Raw genomic sequence first — 23,164 nt, forward strand, 5'->3', positions numbered from 1 at the left:
GCTAAATACCTTTTACTGTGCAGGCTTCGAAGTGAGGCAAGATCCCTGAAGAAGGGCTGGCCTGAGCGAGGCCTAGTTGGCTCTACATCTTCCGGGGCCCTAGCAGGGTAAAGGAGGAATTGTGCTCTTTGCTCAGCTTGCACCTCACATCGACGACCTGATAAACCAGCGAGCCAGTCCGTGTGAGCTCTTGGATGGAAGGCTGAGCAGAGTGCTTTTCTGAGTGCGGGTAGGGACCTTGTCCTCACTGAGTCTACGTTACCCAGCACATGAGAAAGTTTCCGTCAGTCTTCGTGAGCTGGGGCAAGCTGCGGCAACCTAGGTTTCCAAAGGAAAAGAGAGAGCAGTGTGCCGCCTTGGGCTCTGCGTGCAAGAAGTGTTCCGAAGGGCCTACACGGCTGCTTGTTGCTCAGCAGGCAGAGAGCAGACGTGGGGGGGATCCGTGTGGTAGCATGGGAAACGGTGCGGAGGCCAGAGTGCTTGGAGTCCTGAAAGCTATCCTCGCGTTCCATTGAAGCACCACAACGGTGGAGACCTCATGAAAACCGAGGCACGCAGAGCTTGCCTGGTGGAAACTTAAGCACTACCCTGAGGTTCAGGGTGGCCTAGCGCTTTCCCAGGAGGAACGAGGTCTGAGGATTAATTCTCCTCCAGCGTGGCAGGAAACCGGTTTCTAGGGGGAAAGTGCTCCTTTGCTAAGCAAGCGTACCTGCGGAGGCTAGAACCTGGGCAACTTAAAGGTTTGGCAAGCAGCCCCTGAGACACTAGAATCCAAGCTTTCAAAGGGAAAAGGCTGCTTTTGTCGGCAGAGCCAACTACCCTTGTTAGCACCCAGCATAAATACCTGCAGGATGGGCGTTACGAAGGGAAACAAACGGGACACACTGGGCACCTGAGAAGCTCCCCTCGACACTTGCAAGCAGCCTGTTTCTCTGGGGGAACATACTTCTTTCCTCCCTGGGCGTGCCTGCAGTGAGTAGAAGCTGGGCCTTCCTAGGGTTTCGCAAACAGCTCCGAGGCTACAAGAATCCAGATTTCCAAAGGGGAAAAGACTGCTTTTCGAAGTAGGGCCACCTATCCTAGTTCACAGCAAACATGAGTCCCTGCAGTAGTGGAGCTGCCGAGGGAGAGCATGGAGAAACCCTAGGAACTTCGCTAAGTACCTTTTACTGTGCAGGCTTCGAAGTGAGGCAAGATCCCTGAAGGAGGGCTGGCCTGAGCGAGGCCTAGTTGGCTCTACCTCTTCCGGGACCCTAGCAGGGTAAAGGAGGAATTGTGCTCTTTGCTCAGCTTGCACCTCACATCGACGACCTGCTAAACCAGCGAGCCAGTCCGTGTGAGCTCTTGGATGGAAGGCTGAGCAGAGTGCTTTTCTGAGTGCGGGTAGGGCCCTTTTCCTAACTGAGTCTACGTTACCCAGCACATGAGACCGGCTCGGACTGTCTTCGTGAGCTGGGGCAAGCTGCGACAACCTAGGTTTCCAAAGGAAGAGAGAGAGCAGTGCGCCGCCTTAGGCTCTGCATGCAAGAAGTGTTCCGAAGGGCCTACACGGCTGCTTGTTGCTCAGCAGGCAGAGAGGAGACGTGGGGGGGATCCGTGTGGTAGCTTTGGAAACGGTGCGGAGGCCAGAGTGCTTGGAGTCCTGAAAGCTATCCTCGCGTTCCATTAAAGCACAACAACGGTGGAGACCTCATGGAAACCTAGCCACGCAGAGCTTGCTTGGTGGAAACTTTAGCACTACCCTGACGATAAGAGTGGCCTAGCGCATTTACAGGAGAAACGAGGTCTGAGGATTAACTCTCCTCCAGCGTGGCAGGAACCTGGTTTCTCGGGGGAAAGTGCTCGTTTCCTAAGCAAGCGTACCTGCGGAGGCTAGAACTTGGGCAACTTCAAGGTTTGGCAAGCAGACCCTGAGACACTAGAATCCAAGCTTCCAAAGGGAAAAGGCTGCTTTTGTCGGCAGAGCCACCTACCCTAGTTATCACACAGCAAAATACCTGCAGGATGGGAGCTGCGAAGGGAAACAAACGGGACACACTGGGCACCTGAGAAGCTCCCCTCGACACTTGCAAGCAGCCTGTTTCTCTGGGGGAACATACTTCTTTCCTCTCTGGGCGTGCCTGCAGTGAGTAGAAGCTGGGCCTTCCTAGGGTTTCGCAAACAGCTCGGAGGCTACAAGAATCCAGATTTCCAAAGGGGAAAAGACTGCTTTTCGAAACAGGGCCACCTATCCTAGTTCACATCAAACAGGAGTCCCTGCAGTAGTGGAGCTGCCGAGGGAGAGCATGGCGAAACCCTAGGAACTTCGCTAAGTACCTTTTACTGTGCAGGCTTCGAAGTGAGGCAAGATCCCTGAAGGAGGGCTGGCCTGAGCGAGGCCTAGTTGGCTCTACCTCTTCCGGGGCCCTAGCAGGGTAAAGGAGAAATTGTGCTCTTTGCTCAGCTTGCACCTCACATCGACGACCTCCTAAACCAGCGAGCCAGTCCGTGTGAGCTCTTGGATGGAACGCTGAGCAGAGTGCTTTTCTGAGTGCGGATAGGGCCCTTTTCCTAACTGAGTCTACGTTACCCAGCACATGAGACCGGCTCTCACTGTCTTCGTGAGCTGGGGCAAGCTGCGACAACCTAGGTTTCCAAAGGAAGAGAGAGAGCAGTGTGCCGCCTTGGGCTCTGCATGCATGAAGTGTTCCGAAGGACCTACACAGCTGCTTGTTGCTCAGCAGGCAGAGAGCAGACGTGGGGGGGATCCGTGTGGTAGCATGGGAAACGGTGCGGAGGCCAGAGTGCTTGGAGTCCTGAAAGGTATCCTCGAGTTCCATTGAAGCACAACAACGGTGGAGACCTCATGGAAACCGAGGCACGCAGAGCTTGCCTGGTGGAAACTTAAGCACTACCCTGAGGCTCAGGGTGGCCTAGCGCTTTCCCAGGAGGAACGAGGTCTGAGGATTAATTCTCCTCCAGCGTGGCAGGAACCCGGTTTCTAGGGGGAAAGTGCTCGTTTGCTAAGCAAGCGTACCTGCGGAGGCTAGAACCTGGGCAACTTCAAGGTTTGGCAAGCAGCCCCTGAGACACTAGAATCCAAGCTTTCAAAGGGAAAAGGCTGCTTTTGTCGGCAGAGCCAACTACCCTTGTTAGCACCCAGCATAAATACCTGCAGGATGGGCGTTACGAAGGGAAACAAACGGGACACACTGGGCACCTGAGAAGATCCCATCGACACTTGCAAGCAGCCTGTTTCTCTGGGGGAACATACTCGTTTCCTCCCCGGGCGTTCCTGCAGTGAGTGGAAGCTGGGCCTTCCTAGGGATACACAAACAGCTCCGAGGCTACAAGAATCCAGATTTCCAAAGGGGAAAAGACTGCTTTTCGAGGCAGGGCCACCTATCCTAGTTCACAGCAAACATGAGTCCCTGCAGTAGTGGAGCTGCCGAGGGAGAGCATGGAGAAACCCTAGGAACTTCGCTAAGTACCTTTTACTATGCAGGCTTCGAAGTGAGGCAAGATCCCTGAAGGAGGGCTGGCCTGAGCGAGGCCTAGTTGGCACTACCTCTTCCGGGACCCTAGCAGGGTAAAGGAGGAATTGTGCTCTTTGCTCAGCTTGCACCTCACATCGACGACCTGCTAAACCAGCGAGCCAGTCCGTGTGAGCTCTTGGATGGAGGGCTGAGCAGAGTGCTTTTCTGAGTGCGGGTAGGGACCTTGTCCTCACTGAGTCTACGTTACCCAGCACATGAGAAAGTTTCCGTCTGTCTTCGTGAGCTGGGGCAAGCTGCGGCAACCTAGGTTTCCAAAGGAAGAGAGAGAGCAGTGTGCCGCCTTGGGCTCTGCATGCAAGAAGTGTTCCGAAGGGCCTACACGGCTGCTTGTTCCTCAGCAGGCAGAGAGCAGACGTGGGGGGGATCCGTGTGGTAGCATGGGAAACGGTGCGGAGGCCAGAGTGCTTGGAGTCCTGAAAGCTATCCTCGCGTTCCATTGAAGCACAACAACGGTGGAGACCTCATGGAAACCGAGGCACGCAGAGCTTGCCTGGTGGAAACTTTAGCACTACCCTGAGGCTAAGGATGGCCTAGCGCTTTCACAGGAGGAACGAGATTTGTGGGATTAACTCTCCTCCAGCGTGGCAGGAACCCGGTTTCTCGGGGGAAAGTGCTCGTTTGCTAAGCAAGCGTACCTGCGGAGGCTAGAACCTGGGCAACTTCAAGGTTTGGCAAGCAGCACCTGAGACAGTAGAATCCAAGCTTCCAAAGGGAAAAGGCTGCTTTTGTCGGCAGAGCCACCTACCCTTGTTATCACACAGCAAAGTACCTGCAGAATGGGAGCTGCAAAGGGAAACAAACGGGACACACTGGGCACTGAGAAGCTCCCGTCGACACTTGCAAGCAGCCTGTTTCTCTGGGGGAACATACTTGTTTCCTCCCTGGGCGTGCCTGCAGTGAGTGGAAGCTGGGCCTTCCTAGGGTTTCACAAACAGCTCCGAGGCTACAAGAATCCAGATATCCAAAGGGGAAAATACTGCTTTTCGAGGCAGGGCCACCTATCCTAGTTCACAGCAAACATGAGTCCCTGCAGTAGTGGAGCTGCCGAGGGAGAGTATGGCGAAACCCAGGGAACTTCGCTAAGTACCGTTTACTGTGCAGGTTTCGAAGTGTGGCAAGATCCCTGAAGGAGGGCTGGCCTGAGCGAGGCCTAGTTGGCTCTACCTCTTCCGGGGCCCTAGCAGGGTAAAGGAGGAATTGTGCTCTTTGCTCAGCTTGGACCTCACATCGACGTCCTCCTAAACGAAAGAGCCAGTCCATGAGAACTCTTGGATGGAAGGCTGAGCAGACTGTTTTTCTGAGTGCGGGTAGGGACCTTGTCCTCATTGAGTCTACGTTACCCAGCACATGAGAGTGTTTCCGTCTGTCTTCGTGAGCTGGGGAAAGCTGCGGCAACCTAGGTTTCCAAAGGAAGAGAGACAGCAGTGTGCCGCCTTGGGCTCTGCGTGCAAGAAGTGTTCCGAAGGGCCTACACGGCTGCTTGTTGCTCAGCAGGCAGAGAGGAGACGTGGAGGGGATCCGTGTGGTAGCATGGGAAACGGTGCGGAGGCCAGAGTGCTTGGAGTCCTGAAAGCTATCCTCGCATTCCATTGAAGCACAACAACGGTGGAGACCTCATGGAAACCGAGGCACGCAGAGCTTGCCTGGTGGAAACTTAAGCACTACCCTGAGGCTCAGGGTGGCCTAGCGCTTTCCCAGGAGGAACGAGGTCTGAGGATTAATTCTCCTCCAGCGTGGCAGGAACCCGGTTTCTCGGGGGAAAGTGCTCGTTTGCTAAGCAAGCGTACCTCCGGAGGCTAGAACCTGGGCAACTTCAAGGTTTGGCAAGCAGCCCCTGAGACACTAGAATCCAAGCTTTCAAAGGGAAAAGGCTGCTTTTGTCGGCAGAGCCACCTACCCTTGTTATCACACAGCAAAGTACCTGCAGGATGGGAGCTGCGAAGGGAAACAAACGGGACACACTGGGCACCTGAGAAGCTCCCCTCGACACTTGCAAGCAGCCTGTTTCTCTGGGGGAACATACTTCTTTCCTCCCTGGGCGTGCCTGCAGTGAGTAGAAGCTGGGCCTTCCTAGGGTTTCGCAAAAAGCTCTGAGGCTACAAGAATCCAGATTTCCAAAGGGGAAAAGCCTGCTTTTCGAAGCAGGGCCACCTATCCTAGTTCACAGCAAACAGGAGTCTCTGCAGTAGTGGAGCTGCCGAGGGAGAGCATGGAGAAACCCTAGGTACTTCGCTAAGTACCTTTTATTGTGCAGGCTTCGAAGTGAGGCAAGGTCCCTGAAAGAAGGCTGACCTGAGCGAGACCTTGTTGGCTCTACCTCTTCCGGGGCCCTAGCAGGGTAAAGGAGGAATTGTGCTCTTTGCTCAGCTTGCACCTCACATCGACGTCCTCCTAAACGAAAGAGCCAGTCCGTGTGAGCTCTTGGATGGAAGGCTGAGCAGAGTGTTTTTCTGAGTGCGGGTAGGGACCTTGTCCTCACTGAGTCTACGTTACCCAGCACATGAGAGTGTTTCCGTCTGTCTTCGTGAGCTGGGGCAAGCTGCGGCAACCTAGGTTTCCAAAGGAAGAGAGAGAGCAGTGTGCTGCCTTGGGCTCTGTGTGCAAGAAGTGTTCCGAAGGGCCTACACAGCTGCTTGTTGCTCAGCAGGCAGAGAGCAGACGTGGGGGGGATCCGTGTGGTAGCATGGGAAACGGTGCGGAGGCCAGAGTGCTTGGAGTCCTGAAAGGTATCCTCGCGTTCCATTGAAGCACAACAACGGTGGAGACCTCATGGAAACCGAGGCACGCAGAGCTTGCCTGGTGGAAACTTAAGCACTACCCTGAGGCTCAGGGTGGCCTAGCGCTTTCCCAGGAGGAACGAGGTCTGAGGATTAATTCTCCTCCAGCGTGGCAGGAACCCGGTTTCTAGGGGGAAAGTGCTCGTTTGCTAAGCAAGCGTACCTGCGGAGGCTAGAACCTGGGCAACTTCAAGGTTTGGCAAGCAGCCCCTGAGACACTAGAATCCAAGCTTTCAAAGGGAAAAGGCTGCTTTTGTCGGCAGAGCCAACTACCCTTGTTAGCACCCAGCATAAATACCTGCAGGATGGGCGTTACGAAGGGAAACAAACGGGACACACTGGCCACCTGAGAAGATCCCATCGACACTTGCAAGCAGCCTGTTTCTCTGGGGGAAAATACTCGTTTCCTCCCCGGGCGTTCCTTCAGTGAGTGGAAGCTGGGCCTTCCTAGGGATACACAAACAGCTCCGAGGCTACAAGAATCCAGATTTCCAAAGGGGAAAAGACTGCTTTTCGAGGAAGGGCCACCTATCCTAGTTCACAGCAAACATGAGTCCCTGCAGTAGTGGAGCTGCCGAGGGAGAGCATGGCGAAACCCTAGGAACTTCGCTAAGTACCTTTTACTGTGCAGGCTTCGAAGTGAGGCAAGATCCCTGAAGGGGGGCTGGCCTGAGCGAGGCCTAGTTGGCTCTACCTCTTCCGGGGCCCTAGCAGGGTAAAGGAGGAATTGTGCTCTTTGCTCAGCTTGGACCTCACATCGACGTCCTCCTAAACGAAAGAGCCAGTCCGTGTGAGCTCTTGGATGGAAGGCTGAGCAGAGTGTTTTTCTGAGTGCGGGTAGGGACCTTGTCCTCACTGAGTCTACGTTACCCAGCACATGAGAAAGTTTCCGTCTGTCTTCGTGAGCTGGGGCAAGCTGCGGCAACCTAGGTTTCCAAAGGAAGAGAGAGAGCAGTGTGCCGCCTTGGGCTCTGCGTGCAAGGAGTGTTCCGAAGGGCCTACACGGCTGCTTGTTGCTCAGCAGGCAGAGAGGAGACGTGGGGGGGATCCGTGTGGTAACATGGGAAACGATACCGAGGCCAGAGTGCTTGGAGTCCTGAAAGCTATCCTCGCGTTCCATTGAAGCATAACTATGGTGGAGACCTCATGGAAACCGAGGCACGCAGAGCTTGCCTGGTGGAAACTTACGCACTACCCTGAGGCTAAGGGTGGCCTAGCGCATTCACAGGAGAAACGAGGTCTGAGGATTAACTCTCCTCCAGCGTGGCAGGAACCTGGTTTCTGGGGGGAAAGTGCTCGTTTGCTAAGCAAGCGTACCTCCGGAGGCTAGAACCTGGGCAACTTCAAGGTTTGGCAAGCAGCCCCTGAGACACTAGGATCCAAGCTTTCAAAGGGAAAAGACTGCTGTTGTCGGCAGAGCCACCTACCCTTGTTATCACACAGCAAAGTACCTGCAGGATGGGAGCTGCGAAGGGAAACAAACGGGACACACTGGGCACCTGAGAAGCTCCCCTTGACACTTGCAAGCAGCCTGTCTCTGGGGGAACATACTTCTTTCCTCTCTGGGCGTGCCTGCAGTGAGTAGAAGCTGGGCTTTCCTAGGGTTACGCAAACAGCTCCGAGGCTACAAGAATCCAGATTTCCAAAGGGGAAAAGACTGCTTTTCGAAACAGGGCCACCTATCCTAGTTCACATCAAACATGAGTCCCTGCAGTAGTGGAGCTGCCGAGGGAGAGCATGGCGAAACCCTAGGAACTTCGCTAAGTACCTTTTACTGTGCAGGCTTCGAAGTGAGGCAAGATCCCTGAAGGAGGGCTGGCCTGAGCGAGGCCTAGTTGGCTCTACCTCTTCCGGGGCCCTAGCAGGGTAAAGGAGAAATTGTGCTCTTTGCTCAGCTTGCACCTCACATCGACGACCTGCTAAACCAGCGAGCCAGTCCGTGTGAGCTCTTGGATGGAAGGCTGAGCAGAGTGCTTTTCTGAGTGCGGGTAGGGCCCTTTTCCTAACTGAGTCTACGTTACCCAGCACATGAGACCGGCTCGGACTGTCTTCGTGAGCTGGGGCAAGCTGCGACAACCTAGGTTTCCAAAGGAAGAGAGAGAGCAGTGTGCCGCCTTAGGCTCTGCATGCAAGAAGTGTTCCGAAGGGCCTACACGGCTGCTTGTTGCTCAGCAGGCAGAGAGGAGACGTGGGGGGGATCCGTGTGGTAGCTTTGGAAACGGTGCGGAGGCCAGAGTGCTTGGAGTCCTGAAAGCTATCCTCGCGTTCCATTAAAGCACAACAACGGTGGAGACCTCATGGAAACCTAGCCACGCAGAGCTTGCTTGGTGGAAACTTTAGCACTACCCTGACGCTAAGAGTGGCCTAGCGCATTCACAGGAGAAACGAGGTCTGAGGATTAACTCTCCTCCAGCGTGGCAGGAACCTGGTTTCTCGGGGGAAAGTGCTCGTTTCCTAAGCAAGCGTACCTGCGGAGGCTAGAACTTGGGCAACTTCAAGGTTTGGCAAGCAGCCCCTGAGACACTAGAATCCAAGCTTCCAAAGGGAAAAGGCTGCTTTTGTCGGCAGAGCCACCTACCCTTGTTAGCACCCAGCATAAATACCTGCAGGATGGGAGCTGCGAAGGGAAACAAACGGGACACACTGGGCACCTGAGAAGCTCCCCTCGACACTTGCAAGCAGCCTGTTTCTCTGGGGGAACATACTTCTTTCCTCTCTGGGCGTGCCTGCAGTGAGTAGAAGCTGGGCCTTCCTAGGGTTTCGCAAACAGCTCCGAGGCTACAAGAATCCAGATTTCCAAAGGGGAAAAGACTGCTTTTCGAAACAGGGCCACCTATCCTAGTTCACATCAAACAGGAGTCCCTGCAGTAGTGGGGCTGCCGAGGGAGAGCATGGCGAAACCCTAGGAACTTCGCTAAGTACCTTTTACTGTGCAGGCTTCGAAGTGAGGCAAGATCCCTGAAGGAGGGCTGGCCTGAGCGAGGCCTAGTTGGCTCTACCTCTTCCGGGGCCCTAGCAGGGTAAAGGAGAAATTGTGCTCTTTGCTCAGCTTGCACCTCACATCGACGACCTCCTAAACCAGCGAGCCAGTCCGTGTGAGCTCTTGGCTGGAAAGCTGAGCAGAATGCTTTTCTGAGTGCGGATAGGGCCCTTTTCCTAACTGAGTCTACGTTACCCAGCACATGAGACCGGCTCTCACTGTCTTCGTGAGCTGGGGCAAGCTGCGACAACCTAGGTTTCCAAAGGAAGATAGAAAGCAGTGTGCCGCCTTGGGCTCTGCATGCATGAAGTGTTCCGAAGGACCTACACGGCTGCTTGTTGCTCAGCAGGCAGAGAGCAGACGTGGGGGGGATCCGTGTGGTAGCATGGGAAACGGTGCGGAGGCCAGAGTGCTTGGAGTCCTGAAAGGTATCCTCGAGTTCCATTGAAGCACAACAACGGTGGAGACCTCATGGAAACCGAGGCACGCAGAGCTTGCCTGGTGGAAACTTAAGCACTACCCTGAGGCTCAGGGTGGCCTAGCGCTTTCCCAGGAGGAACGAGGTCTGAGGATTAATTCTCCTCCAGCGTGGCAGGAACCCGGTTTCTAGGGGGAAAGTGCTCGTTTGCTAAGCAAGCGTACCTGCGGAGGCTAGAACCTGGGCAACTTAAAGGTTTGGCAAGCAGCCCCTGAGACACTAGAATCCAAGCTTTCAAAGGGAAAAGGCTGCTTTTGCCGGCAGAGCCAACTACCCTTGTTAGCACCCAGCATAAATACCTGCAGGATGGGCGTTACGAAGGGAAACAAACGGGACACACTGGGCACCTGAGAAGATCCCATCGACACTTGCAAGCAGCCTGTTTCTCTGGGGGAACATACTCGTTTCCTCCCCGGGCGTTCCTGCAGTGAGTGGAAGCTGGGCCTTCCTAGGGATACACAAACAGCTCCGAGGCTACAAGAATCCAGATTTCCAAAGGGGAAAAGACTGCTTTTCGAGGCAGGGCCACCTATCCTAGTTCACAGCAAACATGAGTCCCTGCAGTAGTGGAGCTGCCGAGGGAGAGCATGGAGAAACCCTAGGAACTTCGCTAAGTACCTTTTACTATGCAGGCTTCGAAGTGAGGCAAGATCCCTGAAGGAGGGCTGGCCTGAGCGAGGCCTAGTTGGCACTACCTCTTCCGGGACCCTAGCAGGGTAAAGGAGGAATTGTGCTCTTTGCTCAGCTTGGACCTCACATCGACGTCCTCCTAAACGAAAGAGCCAGTCCATGAGAGCTCTTGGATGGAAGGCTGAGCAGACTGTTTTTCTGAGTGCGGGTAGGGACCTTGTCCTCATTGAGTCTACGTTACCCAGCACATGAGAGTGTTTCCGTCTGTCTTCTTGAGCTGGGGCAAGCTGCGGCAACCTAGGTTTCCAAAGAAGAGAGAGAGCAGTGTGCTGCCTTGGGCTCTGTGTGCAAGAAGTGTTCTGAAGGGCCTACACGGCTGCTTGTTGCTCAGTAGGCAGAGAGCAGACGTGGGGGGGATCCGTGTGGTAGCATGGGAAACGGTGCGGAGGCCAGAGTGCTTGGAGTCCTGAAAGCTATCCTCGCGTTCCATTGAAGCACAACAACGGTGGAGACCTCATGGAAACCGAGGCACGCAGAGCTTGCCTGGTGGAAACTTAAGCACTACCCTGAGGCTAAGGGTGGCCTAGCGCTTTCACAGGAGAAACGAGGTCTGAGGATTAACTCTCCTCCAGCGTGGCAGGAACCTGGTTTCTCGGGGGAAAGTGCTCGTTTGCTAAGCAAGCGTACCTGCGGAGGCTAGAACCTGGGCAACTTCAAGGTTTGGCAAGCAGCCCCTGAGACACTAGAATCCAAGCTTTCAAAGGGAAAAGGCTGCTTTTGTCGGCAGAGCCACCTACCCTAGTTATCACACAGCAAAGTACATGCAGAATGGGAGCCGCGACGGGAAACAAACGGGACACACTGGGCACCTGAGAAGTTCCCCTCGACACTTGCAAGCAGCCTGTTTCTCTGGGGGAACATACTTCTTTCCTCCCTGGGCGTGCCTGCAGTGAGTAGAAGCTGGGCCTTCCTAGGGTTTCGCAAACAGCTCCGAGGCTACAAGAATCCACATTTCCAAAGGGGAAAAGACTGCCTTTCGAAACAGGGCCACCTATCCTAGTTCACATCAAACATGAGTCCCTGCAGTAGTGGAGCTGCCGAGGGAGAACATGGCGAAACCCAGGGAACTTCGCTAAGTACCGTTTACTGTGCAGGTTTCGAAGTGTGGCAAGATCCCTGAAGGAGGGCTGGCCTGAGCGAGGCCTAGTTGGCTCTACCTCTTCCGGGACCCTAGCAGGGTAAAGGAGGAATTGTACTCTTTTCTCAGCTTGGACCTCACATCGACGTCCTGCTAAACCAACGAGCCAGTCGGTGTGAGTTCCTGGATGGAGGGCTGAGCAGAGTGTGTTTCTGAGTGCAGGTAGGGCCCTTGTCCTCACTGAGTCCACGTGACCCAGCACATGAGAAAGTTTCCGTCTGTCTTCGTGAGCTGGGGCAAGCTGCGACAACCTAGGTTTCCAAAGGAAGAGAGACAGCAGTGTGCCGCCTTGGACTCTGCGTGCAAGAAGTGTTCCGAAGGGCCTACACGGCTGCTTGTTGCTCAGCAGGCAGAGAGGAGACGTGGGGGGGATCCGTGTGGTAGCATGGGAAACGGTGCGGAGGCCAGAGTGCTTGGAGTCCTGAAAGCTATCCTCGCATTCCATTGAAGCACAACAACGGTGGAGACCTCATGGAAACCGAGGCACGCAGAGCTTGCCTGGTGGAAACTTAAGCACTACCCTGAGGCTCAGGGTGGCCTAGCGCTTTCCCAGGAGGAACGAGGTCTGAGGATTAATTCTCCTCCAGCGTGGCAGGAACCCGGTTTCTCGGGGGAAAGTGCTCGTTTGCTAAGCAAGCGTACCTCCGGAGGCTAGAACCTGGGCAACTTCAAGGTTTGGCAAGCAGCCTCTGAGACACTAGAATCCAAGCTTTCAAAGGGAAAAGGCTGCTTTTGTCGGCAGAGCCACCTACCCTTGTTATCACACAGCAAAGTACCTGCAGGATGGGAGCTGCGAAGGGAAACAAACGGGACACACTGGGCACCTGAGAAGCTCCCCTCGACACTTGCAAGCAGCCTGTTTCTCTGGGGGAACATACTTCTTTCCTCCCTGGGCGTGCCTGCAGTGAGTAGAAGCTGGGCCTTCCTAGGGTTTCGCAAAAAGCTCTGAGGCTACAAGAATCCAGATTTCCAAAGGGGAAAAGCCTGCTTTTCGAAGCAGGGCCACCTATCCTAGTTCACAGCAAACAGGAGTCTCTGCAGTAGTGGAGCTGCCGAGGGAGAGCATGGAGAAACCCTAGGTACTTCGCTAAGTACCTTTTATTGTGCAGGCTTCGAAGTGAGGCAAGGTCCCTGAAAGAAGGCTGACCTGAGCGAGACCTTGTTGGCTCTACCTCTTCCGGGGCCCTAGCAGGGTAAAGGAGGAATTGTGCTCTTTGCTCAGCTTGGACCTCACATCGACGTCCTCCTAAACGAAAGAGCCAGTCCGTGTGAGCTCTTGGATGGAAGGCTGAGCAGAGTGTTTTTCTGAGTGCGGGTAGGGACCTTGTCCTCACTGAGTCTACGTTACCCAGCACATGAGAGTGTTTCCGTCTGTCTTCGTGAGCTGGGGCAAGCTGCGGCAACCTAGGTTTCCAAAGGAAGAGAGAGAGCAGTGTGCTGCCTTGGGCTCTGTGTGCAAGAAGTGTTCCGAAGGGCCTACACAGCTGCTTGTTGCTCAGCAGGCAGAGAGCAGACGTGGGGGGGATCCGTGTGGTAGCATGGGAAACGGTGCGGAGGCCAGAGTGCTTGGAGTCCTGAAAGGTATCCTCGCGTTCCATTGAAGCACAACAACGGTGGAGACCTCATGGAAACCGAGGCACGCAGAGCTTGCCTGGTGGAAACTTAAGCACTACCCTGAGGCTCAGGGTGGCCTAGCGCTTTCCCAGGAGGAACGAGGTCTGAGGATTAATTCTCCTCCAGCGTGGCAGGAACCCGGTTTCTAGGGGGAAAGTGCTCGTTTGCTAAGCAAGCGTACCTGCGGAGGCTAGAACCTGGGCAACTTCAAGGTTTGGCAAGCAGCCCCTGAGACACTAGAATCCAAGCTTTCAAAGGGAAAAGGCTGCTTTTGTCGGCAGAGCCAACTACCCTTGTTAGCACCCAGCATAAATACCTGCAGGATGGGCGTTACGAAGGGAAACAAACGGGACACACTGGCCACCTGAGAAGATCCCATCGACACTTGCAAGCAGCCTGTTTCTCTGGGGGAAAATACTCGTTTCCTCCCCGGGCGTTCCTTCAGTGAGTGGAAGCTGGGCCTTCCTAGGGATACACAAACAGCTCCGAGGCTACAAGAATCCAGATTTCCAAAGGGGAAAAGACTGCTTTTCGAGGAAGGGCCACCTATCCTAGTTCACAGCAAACATGAGTCCCTGCAGTAGTGGAGCTGCCGAGGGAGAGCATGGCGAAACCCTAGGAACTTCGCTAAGTACCTTTTACTGTGCAGGCTTCGAAGTGAGGCAAGATCCCTGAAGGAGGGCTGGCCTGAGCGAGGCCTAGTTGGCTCTACCTCTTCCGGGGCCCTAGCAGGGTAAAGGAGGAATTGTGCTCTTTGCTCAGCTTGGACCTCACATCGACGTCCTCCTAAACGAAAGAGCCAGTCCGTGTGAGCTCTTGGATGGAAGGCTGAGCAGAGTGTTTTTCTGAGTGCGGGTAGGGACCTTGTCCTCACTGAGTCTACGTTACCCAGCACATGAGAAAGTTTCCGTCTGTCTTCGTGAGCTGGGGCAAGCTGCGGCAACCTAGGTTTCCAAAGGAAGAGAGAGAGCAGTGTGCCGCCTTGGGCTCTGCGTGCAAGGAGTGTTCCGAAGGGCCTACACGGCTGCTTGTTGCTCAGCAGGCAGAGAGGAGACGTGGGGGGGATCCGTGTGGTAACATGGGAAACGATGCAGAGGCCAGAGTGCTTGGAGTCCTGAAAGCTATCCTCGCGTTCCATTGAAGCATAACTATGGTGGAGACCTCATGGAAACCGAGGCACGCAGAGCTTGCCTGGTGGAAACTTACGCACTACCCTGAGGCTAAGGGTGGCCTAGCGCATTCACAGGAGAAACGAGGTCTGAGGATTAACTCTCCTCCAGCGTGGCAGGAACCTGGTTTCTGGGGGGAAAGTGCTCGTTTGCTAAGCAAGCGTACCTCCGGAGGCTAGAACCTGGGCAACTTCAAGGTTTGGCAAGCAGCCCCTGAGACACTAGGATCCAAGCTTTCAAAGGGAAAAGACTGCTTTTGTCGGCAGAGCCACCTACCCTTGTTATCACACAGCAAAGTACCTGCAGGATGGGAGCTGCGAAGGGAAACAAACGGGACACACTGGGCACCTGAGAAGCTCCCCTTGACACTTGCAAGCAGCCTGTTTCTCTGGGGGAACATACTTCTTTCCTCTCTGGGCGTGCCTGCAGTGAGTAGAAGCTGGGCTTTCCTAGGGTTACGCAAACAGCTCCGAGGCTACAAGAATCCAGATTTCCAAAGGGGAAAAGACTGCTTTTCGAAACAGGGCCACCTATCCTAGTTCACATCAAACATGAGTCCCTGCAGTAGTGGAGCTGCCGAGGGAGAGCATGGCGAAACCCTAGGAACTTCGCTAAGTACCTTTTACTGTGCAGGCTTCGAAGTGAGGCAAGATCCCTGAAGGAGGGCTGGCCTGAGCGAGGCCTAGTTGGCTCTACCTCTTCCGGGGCCCTAGCAGGGTAAAGGAGAAATTGTGCTCTTTGCTCAGCTTGCACCTCACATCGACGACCTGCTAAACCAGCGAGCCAGTCCGTGTGAGCTCTTGGATGGAAGGCTGAGCAGAGTGCTTTTCTGAGTGCGGGTAGGGCCCTTTTCCTAACTGAGTCTACGTTACCCAGCACATGAGACCGGCTCGGACTGTCTTCGTGAGCTGGGGCAAGCTGCGACAACCTAGGTTTCCAAAGGAAGAGAGAGAGCAGTGTGCCGCCTTAGGCTCTGCATGCAAGAAGTGTTCCGAAGGGCCTACACGGCTGCTTGTTGCTCAGCAGGCAGAGAGGAGACGTGGGGGGGATCCGTGTGGTAGCTTTGGAAACGGTGCGGAGGCCAGAGTGCTTGGAGTCCTGAAAGCTATCCTCGCGTTCCATTAAAGCACAACAACGGTGGAGACCTCATGGAAACCTAGCCACGCAGAGCTTGCTTGGTGGAAACTTTAGCACTACCCTGACGCTAAGAGTGGCCTAGCGCATTCACAGGAGAAACGAGGTCTGAGGATTAACTCTCCTCCAGCGTGGCAGGAACCTGGTTTCTCGGGGGAAAGTGCTCGTTTCCTAAGCAAGCGTACCTGCGGAGGCTAGAACTTGGGCAACTTCAAGGTTTGGCAAGCAGCCCCTGAGACACTAGAATCCAAGCTTCCAAAGGGAAAAGGCTGCTTTTGTCGGCAGAGCCACCTACCCTTGTTAGCACCCAGCATAAATACCTGCAGGATGGGAGCTGCGAAGGGAAACAAACGGGACACACTGGGCACCTGAGAAGCTCCCCTCGACACTTGCAAGCAGCCTGTTTCTCTGGGGGAACATACTTCTTTCCTCTCTGGGCGTGCCTGCAGTGAGTAGAAGCTGGGCCTTCCTAGGGTTTCGCAAACAGCTCCGAGGCTACAAGAATCCAGATTTCCAAAGGGGAAAAGACTGCTTTTCGAAACAGGGCCACCTATCCTGGTTCACATCAAACAGGAGTCCCTGCAGTAGTGGAGCTGCCGAGGGAGAGCATGGCGAAACCCTAGGAACTTCGCTAAGTACCTTTTACTGTGCAGGCTTCGAAGTGAGGCAAGATCCCTGAAGGAGGGCTGGCCTGAGCGAGGCCTAGTTGGCTCTACCTCTTCCGGGGCCCTAGCAGGGTAAAGGAGAAATTGTGCTCTTTGCTCAGCTTGCACCTCACATCGACGACCTCCTAAACCAGCGAGCCAGTCCGTGTGAGCTCTTGGCTGGAACGCTGAGCAGAGTGCTTTTCTGAGTGCGGATAGGGCCCTTTTCCTAACTGAGTCTACGTTACCCAGCACATGAGACCGGCTCTCACTGTCTTCGTGAGCTGGGGCAAGCTGCGACAACCTAGGTTTCCAAAGGAAGATAGAAAGCAGTGTGCCGCCTTGGGCTCTGCATGCATGAAGTGTTCCGAAGGACCTACACGGCTGCTTGTTGCTCAGCAGGCAGAGAGCAGACGTGGGGGGGATCCGTGTGGTAGCATGGGAAACGGTGCGGAGGCCAGAGTGCTTGGAGTCCTGAAAGGTATCCTCGAGTTCCATTGAAGCACAACAACGGTGGAGACCTCATGGAAACCGAGGCACGCAGAGCTTGCCTGGTGGAAACTTAAGCACTACCCTGAGGCTCAGGGTGGCCTAGCGCTTTCCCAGGAGGAACGAGGTCTGAGGATTAATTCTCCTCCAGCGTGGCAGGAACCCGGTTTCTAGGGGGAAAGTGCTCGTTTGCTAAGCAAGCGTACCTGCGGAGGCTAGAACCTGGGCAACTTAAAGGTTTGGCAAGCAGCCCCTGAGACACTAGAATCCAAGCTTTCAAAGGGAAAAGGCTGCTTTTGCCGGCAGAGCCAACTACCCTTGTTAGCACCCAGCATAAATACCTGCAGGATGGGCGTTACGAAGGGAAACAAACGGGACACACTGGGCACCTGAGAAGATCCCATCGACACTTGCAAGCAGCCTGTTTCTCTGGGGGAACATACTCGTTTCCTCCCCGGGCGTTCCTGCAGTGAGTGGAAGCTGGGCCTTCCTAGGGATACACAAACAGCTCCGAGGCTACAAGAATCCAGATTTCCAAAGGGGAAAAGACTGCTTTTCGAGGCAGGGCCACCTATCCTAGTTCACAGCAAACATGAGTCCCTGCAGTAGTGGAGCTGCCGAGGGAGAGCATGGAGAAACCCTAGGAACTTCGCTAAGTACCTTTTACTATGCAGGCTTCGAAGTGAGGCAAGATCCCTGAAGGAGGGCTGGCCTGAGCGAGGCCTAGTTGGCACTACCTCTTCCGGGACCCTAGCAGGGTAAAGGAGGAATTGTGCTCTTTGCTCAGCTTGGACCTCACATCGACGTCCTCCTAAACGAAAGAGCCAGTCCATGAGAGCTCTTGGATGGAAGGCTGAGCAGACTGTTTTTCTGAGTGCGGGTAGGGACCTTGTCCTCATTGAGTCTACGTTACCCAGCACATGAGAGTGTTTCCGTCTGTCTTCTTGAGCTGGGGCAAGCTGCGGCAACCTAGGTTTCCAAAGAAGAGAGAGAGCAGTGTGCTGCCTTGGGCTCTGTGTGCAAGAAGTGTTCTGAAGGGCCTACACGGCTGCTTGTTGCTCAGTAGGCAGAGAGCAGACGTGGGGGGGATCCGTGTGGTAGCATGGGAAACGGTGCGGAGGCCAGAGTGCTTGGAGTCCTGAAAGCTATCCTCGCGTTCCATTGAAGCACAACAACGGTGGAGACCTCATGGAAACCGAGGCACGCAGAGCTTGCCTGGTGGAAACTTAAGCACTACCCTGAGGCTAAGGGTGGCCTAGCGCTTTCACAGGAGAAACGAGGTCTGAGGATTAACTCTCCTCCAGCGTGGCAGGAACCTGGTTTCTCGGGGGAAAGTGCTCGTTTGCTAAGCAAGCGTACCTGCGGAGGCTAGAACCTGGGCAACTTCAAGGTTTGGCAAGCAGCCCCTGAGACACTAGAATCCAAGCTTTCAAAGGGAAAAGGCTGCTTTTGTCGGCAGAGCCACCTACCCTAGTTATCACACAGCAAAGTACATGCAGAATGGGAGCCGCGACGGGAAACAAACGGGACACACTGGGCACCTGAGAAGTTCCCCTCGACACTTGCAAGCAGCCTGTTTCTCTGGGGGAACATACTTCTTTCCTCCCTGGGCGTGCCTGCAGTGAGTAGAAGCTGGGCCTTCCTAGGGTTTCGCAAACAGCTCCGAGGCTACAAGAATCCACATTTCCAAAGGGGAAAAGACTGCCTTTCGAAACAGGGCCACCTATCCTAGTTCACATCAAACATGAGTCCCTGCAGTAGTGGAGCTGCCGAGGGAGAACATGGCGAAACCCAGGGAACTTCGCAAAGTACCGTTTACTGTGCAGGTTTCGAAGTGTGGCAAGATCCCTGAAGGAGGGCTGGCCTGAGCGAGGCCTAGTTGGCTCTACCTCTTCCGGGACCCTAGCAGGGTAAAGGAGGAATTGTACTCTTTTCTCAGCTTGGACCTCACATCGACGTCCTGCTAAACCAACGAGCCAGTCGGTGTGAGTTCCTGGATGGAGGGCTGAGCAGAGTGTGTTTCTGAGTGCAGGTAGGGCCCTTGTCCTCACTGAGTCCACGTGACCCAGCACATGAGAAAGTTTCCGTCTGTCTTCGTGAGCTGGGGCAAGCTGCGACAACCTAGGTTTCCAAAGGAAGAGAGACAGCAGTGTGCCGCCTTGGGCTCTGCGTGCAAGAAGTGTTCCGAAGGGCCTACACGGCTGCTTGTTGCTCAGCAGGCAGAGAGGAGACGTGGGGGGGATCCGTGTGGTAGCATGGGAAACGGTGCGGAGGCCAGAGTGCTTGGAGTCCTGAAAGCTATCCTCGCATTCCATTGAAGCACAACAACGGTGGAGACCTCATGGAAACCGAGGCACGCAGAGCTTGCCTGGTGGAAACTTAAGCACTACCCTGAGGCTCAGGGTGGCCTAGCGCTTTCCCAGGAGGAACGAGGTCTGAGGATTAATTCTCCTCCAGCGTGGCAGGAACCCGGTTTCTCGGGGGAAAGTGCTCGTTTGCTAAGCAAGCGTACCTCCGGAGGCTAGAACCTGGGCAACTTCAAGGTTTGGCAAGCAGCCTCTGAGACACTAGAATCCAAGCTTTCAAAGGGAAAAGGCTGCTTTTGTCGGCAGAGCCACCTACCCTTGTTATCACACAGCAAAGTACCTGCAGGATGGGAGCTGCGAAGGGAAACAAACGGGACACACTGGGCACCTGAGAAGCTCCCCTCGACACTTGCAAGCAGCCTGTTTCTCTGGGGGAACATACTTCTTTCCTCCCTGGGCGTGCCTGCAGTGAGTAGAAGCTGGGCCTTCCTAGGGTTTCGCAAAAAGCTCTGAGGCTACAAGAATCCAGATTTCCAAAGGGGAAAAGCCTGCTTTTCGAAGCAGGGCCACCTATCCTAGTTCACAGCAAACAGGAGTCTCTGCAGTAGTGGAGCTGCCGAGGGAGAGCATGGAGAAACCCTAGGTACTTCGCTAAGTACCTTTTATTGTGCAGGCTTCGAAGTGAGGCAAGGTCCCTGAAAGAAGGCTGACCTGAGCGAGACCTTGTTGGCTCTACCTCTTCCGGGGCCCTAGCAGGGTAAAGGAGGAATTGTGCTCTTTGCTCAGCTTGCACCTCACATCGACGTCCTCCTAAACGAAAGAGCCAGTCCGTGTGAGCTCTTGGATGGAAGGCTGAGCAGAGTGTTTTTCTGAGTGCGGGTAGGGACCTTGTCCTCACTGAGTCTACGTTACCCAGCACAGGAGAGTGTTTCCGTCTGTCTTCGTGAGCTGGGGCAAGCTGCGGCAACCTAGGTTTCCAAAGGAAGAGAGAGAGCAGTGTGCTGCCTTGGGCTCTGTGTGCAAGAAGTGTTCCGAAGGGCCTACACAGCTGCTTGTTGCTCAGCAGGCAGAGAGCAGACGTGGGGGGGATCCGTGTGGTAGCATGGGAAACGGTGCGGAGGCCAGAGTGCTTGGAGTCCTGAAAGGTATCCTCGCGTTCCATTGAAGCACAACAACGGTGGAGACCTCATGGAAACCGAGGCACGCAGAGCTTGCCTGGTGGAAACTTAAGCACTACCCTGAGGCTCAGGGTGGCCTAGCGCTTTCCCAGGAGGAACGAGGTCTGAGGATTAATTCTCCTCCAGCGTGGCAGGAACCCGGTTTCTAGGGGGAAAGTGCTCGTTTGCTAAGCAAGCGTACCTGCGGAGGCTAGAACCTGGGCAACTTCAAGGTTTGGCAAGCAGCCCCTGAGACACTAGAATCCAAGCTTTCAAAGGGAAAAGGCTGCTTTTGTCGGCAGAGCCAACTACCCTTGTTAGCACCCAGCATAAATACCTGCAGGATGGGCGTTACGAAGGGAAACAAACGGGACACACTGGCCACCTGAGAAGATCCCATCGACACTTGCAAGCAGCCTGTTTCTCTGGGGGAAAATACTCGTTTCCTCCCCGGGCGTTCCTTCAGTGAGTGGAAGCTGGGCCTTCCTAGGGATACACAAACAGCTCCGAGGCTACAAGAATCCAGATTTCCAAAGGGGAAAAGACTGCTTTTCGAGGAAGGGCCACCTATCCTAGTTCACAGCAAACATGAGTCCCTGCAGTAGTGGAGCTGCCGAGGGAGAGCATGGCGAAACCCTAGGAACTTCGCTAAGTACCTTTTACTGTGCAGGCTTCGAAGTGAGGCAAGATCCCTGAAGGAGGGCTGGCCTGAGCGAGGCCTAGTTGGCTCTACCTCTTCCGGGGCCCTAGCAGGGTAAAGGAGGAATTGTGCTCTTTGCTCAGCTTGGACCTCACATCGACGTCCTCCTAAACGAAAGAGCCAGTCCGTGTGAGCTCTTGGATGGAAGGCTGAGCAGAGTGTTTTTCTGAGTGCGGGTAGGGACCTTGTCCTCACTGAGTCTACGTTACCCAGCACATGAGAAAGTTTCCGTCTGTCTTCGTGAGCTGGGGCAAGCTGCGGCAACCTAGGTTTCCAAAGGAAGAGAGAGAGCAGTGTGCCGCCTTGGGCTCTGCGTGCAAGGAGTGTTCCGAAGGGCCTACACGGCTGCTTGTTGCTCAGCAGGCAGAGAGGAGACGTGGGGGGGATCCGTGTGGTAACATGGGAAACGATGCAGAGGCCAGAGTGCTTGGAGTCCTGAAAGCTATCCTCGCGTTCCATTGAAGCATAACTATGGTGGAGACCTCATGGAAACCGAGGCACGCAGAGCTTGCCTGGTGGAAACTTACGCACTACCCTGAGGCTAAGGGTGGCCTAGCGCATTCACAGGAGAAACGAGGTCTGAGGATTAACTCTCCTCCAGCGTGGCAGGAACCTGGTTTCTGGGGGGAAAGTGCTCGTTTGCTAAGCAAGCGTACCTCCGGAGGCTAGAACCTGGGCAACTTCAAGGTTTGGCAAGCAGCCCCTGAGACACTAGGATCCAAGCTTTCAAAGGGAAAAGACTGCTTTTGTCGGCAGAGCCACCTACCCTTGTTATCACACAGCAAAGTACCTGCAGGATGGGAGCTGCGAAGGGAAACAAACGGGACACACTGGGCACCTGAGAAGCTCCCCTTGACACTTGCAAGCAGCCTGTTTCTCTGGGGGAACATACTTCTTTCCTCTCTGGGCGTGCCTGCAGTGAGTAGAAGCTGGGCTTTCCTAGGGTTACGCAAACAGCTCCGAGGCTACAAGAATCCAGATTTCCAAAGGGGAAAAGACTGCTTTTCGAAACAGGGCCACCTATCCTAGTTCACATCAAACATGAGTCCCTGCAGTAGTGGAGCTGCCGAGGGAGAGCATGGCGAAACCCTAGGAACTTCGCTAAGTACCTTTTACTGTGCAGGCTTCGAAGTGAGGCAAGATCCCTGAAGGAGGGCTGGCCTGAGCGAGGCCTAGTTGGCTCTACCTCTTCCGGGGCCCTAGCAGGGTAAAGGAGAAATTGTGCTCTTTGCTCAGCTTGCACCTCACATCGACGACCTGCTAAACCAGCGAGCCAGTCCGTGTGAGCTCTTGGATGGAAGGCTGAGCAGAGTGCTTTTCTGAGTGCGGGTAGGGCCCTTTTCCTAACTGAGTCTACGTTACCCAGCACATGAGACCGGCTCGGACTGTCTTCGTGAGCTGGGGCAAGCTGCGACAACCTAGGTTTCCAAAGGAAGAGAGAGAGCAGTGTGCCGCCTTAGGCTCTGCATGCAAGAAGTGTTCCGAAGGGCCTACACGGCTGCTTGTTGCTCAGCAGGCAGAGAGGAGACGTGGGGGGGATCCGTGTGGTAGCTTTGGAAACGGTGCGGAGGCCAGAGTGCTTGGAGTCCTGAAAGCTATCCTCGCGTTCCATTAAAGCACAACAACGGTGGAGACCTCATGGAAACCTAGCCACGCAGAGCTTGCTTGGTGGAAACTTTAGCACTACCCTGACGCTAAGAGTGGCCTAGCGCATTCACAGGAGAAACGAGGTCTGAGGATTAACTCTCCTCCAGCGTGGCAGGAACCTGGTTTCTCGGGGGAAAGTGCTCGTTTCCTAAGCAAGCGTTCCTGCGGAGGCTAGAACTTGGGCAACTTCAAGGTTTGGCAAGCAGCCCCTGAGACACTAGAATCCAAGCTTCCAAAGGGAAAAGGCTGCTTTTGTCGGCAGAGCCACCTACCCTTGTTAGCACCCAGCATAAATACCTGCAGGATGGGAGCTGCGAAGGGAAACAAACGGGACACACTGGGCACCTGAGAAGCTCCCCTCGACACTTGCAAGCAGCCTGTTTCTCTGGGGGAACATACTTCTTTCCTCTCTGGGCGTGCCTGCAGTGAGTAGAAGCTGGGCCTTCCTAGGGTTTCGCAAACAGCTCCGAGGCTACAAGAATCCAGATTTCCAAAGGGGAAAAGACTGCTTTTCGAAACAGGGCCACCTATCCTGGTTCACATCAAACAGGAGTCCCTGCAGTAGTGGAGCTGCCGAGGGAGAGCATGGCGAAACCCTAGGAACTTCGCTAAGTACCTTTTACTGTGCAGGCTTCGAAGTGAGGCAAGATCCCTGAAGGAGGGCTGGCCTGAGCGAGGCCTAGTTGGCTCTACCTCTTCCGGGGC

Source organism: Balaenoptera acutorostrata, chromosome X, assembly GCF_949987535.1.
Source record: "Balaenoptera acutorostrata chromosome X, mBalAcu1.1, whole genome shotgun sequence".
NCBI lineage: Eukaryota > Metazoa > Chordata > Mammalia > Artiodactyla > Balaenopteridae > Balaenoptera > Balaenoptera acutorostrata.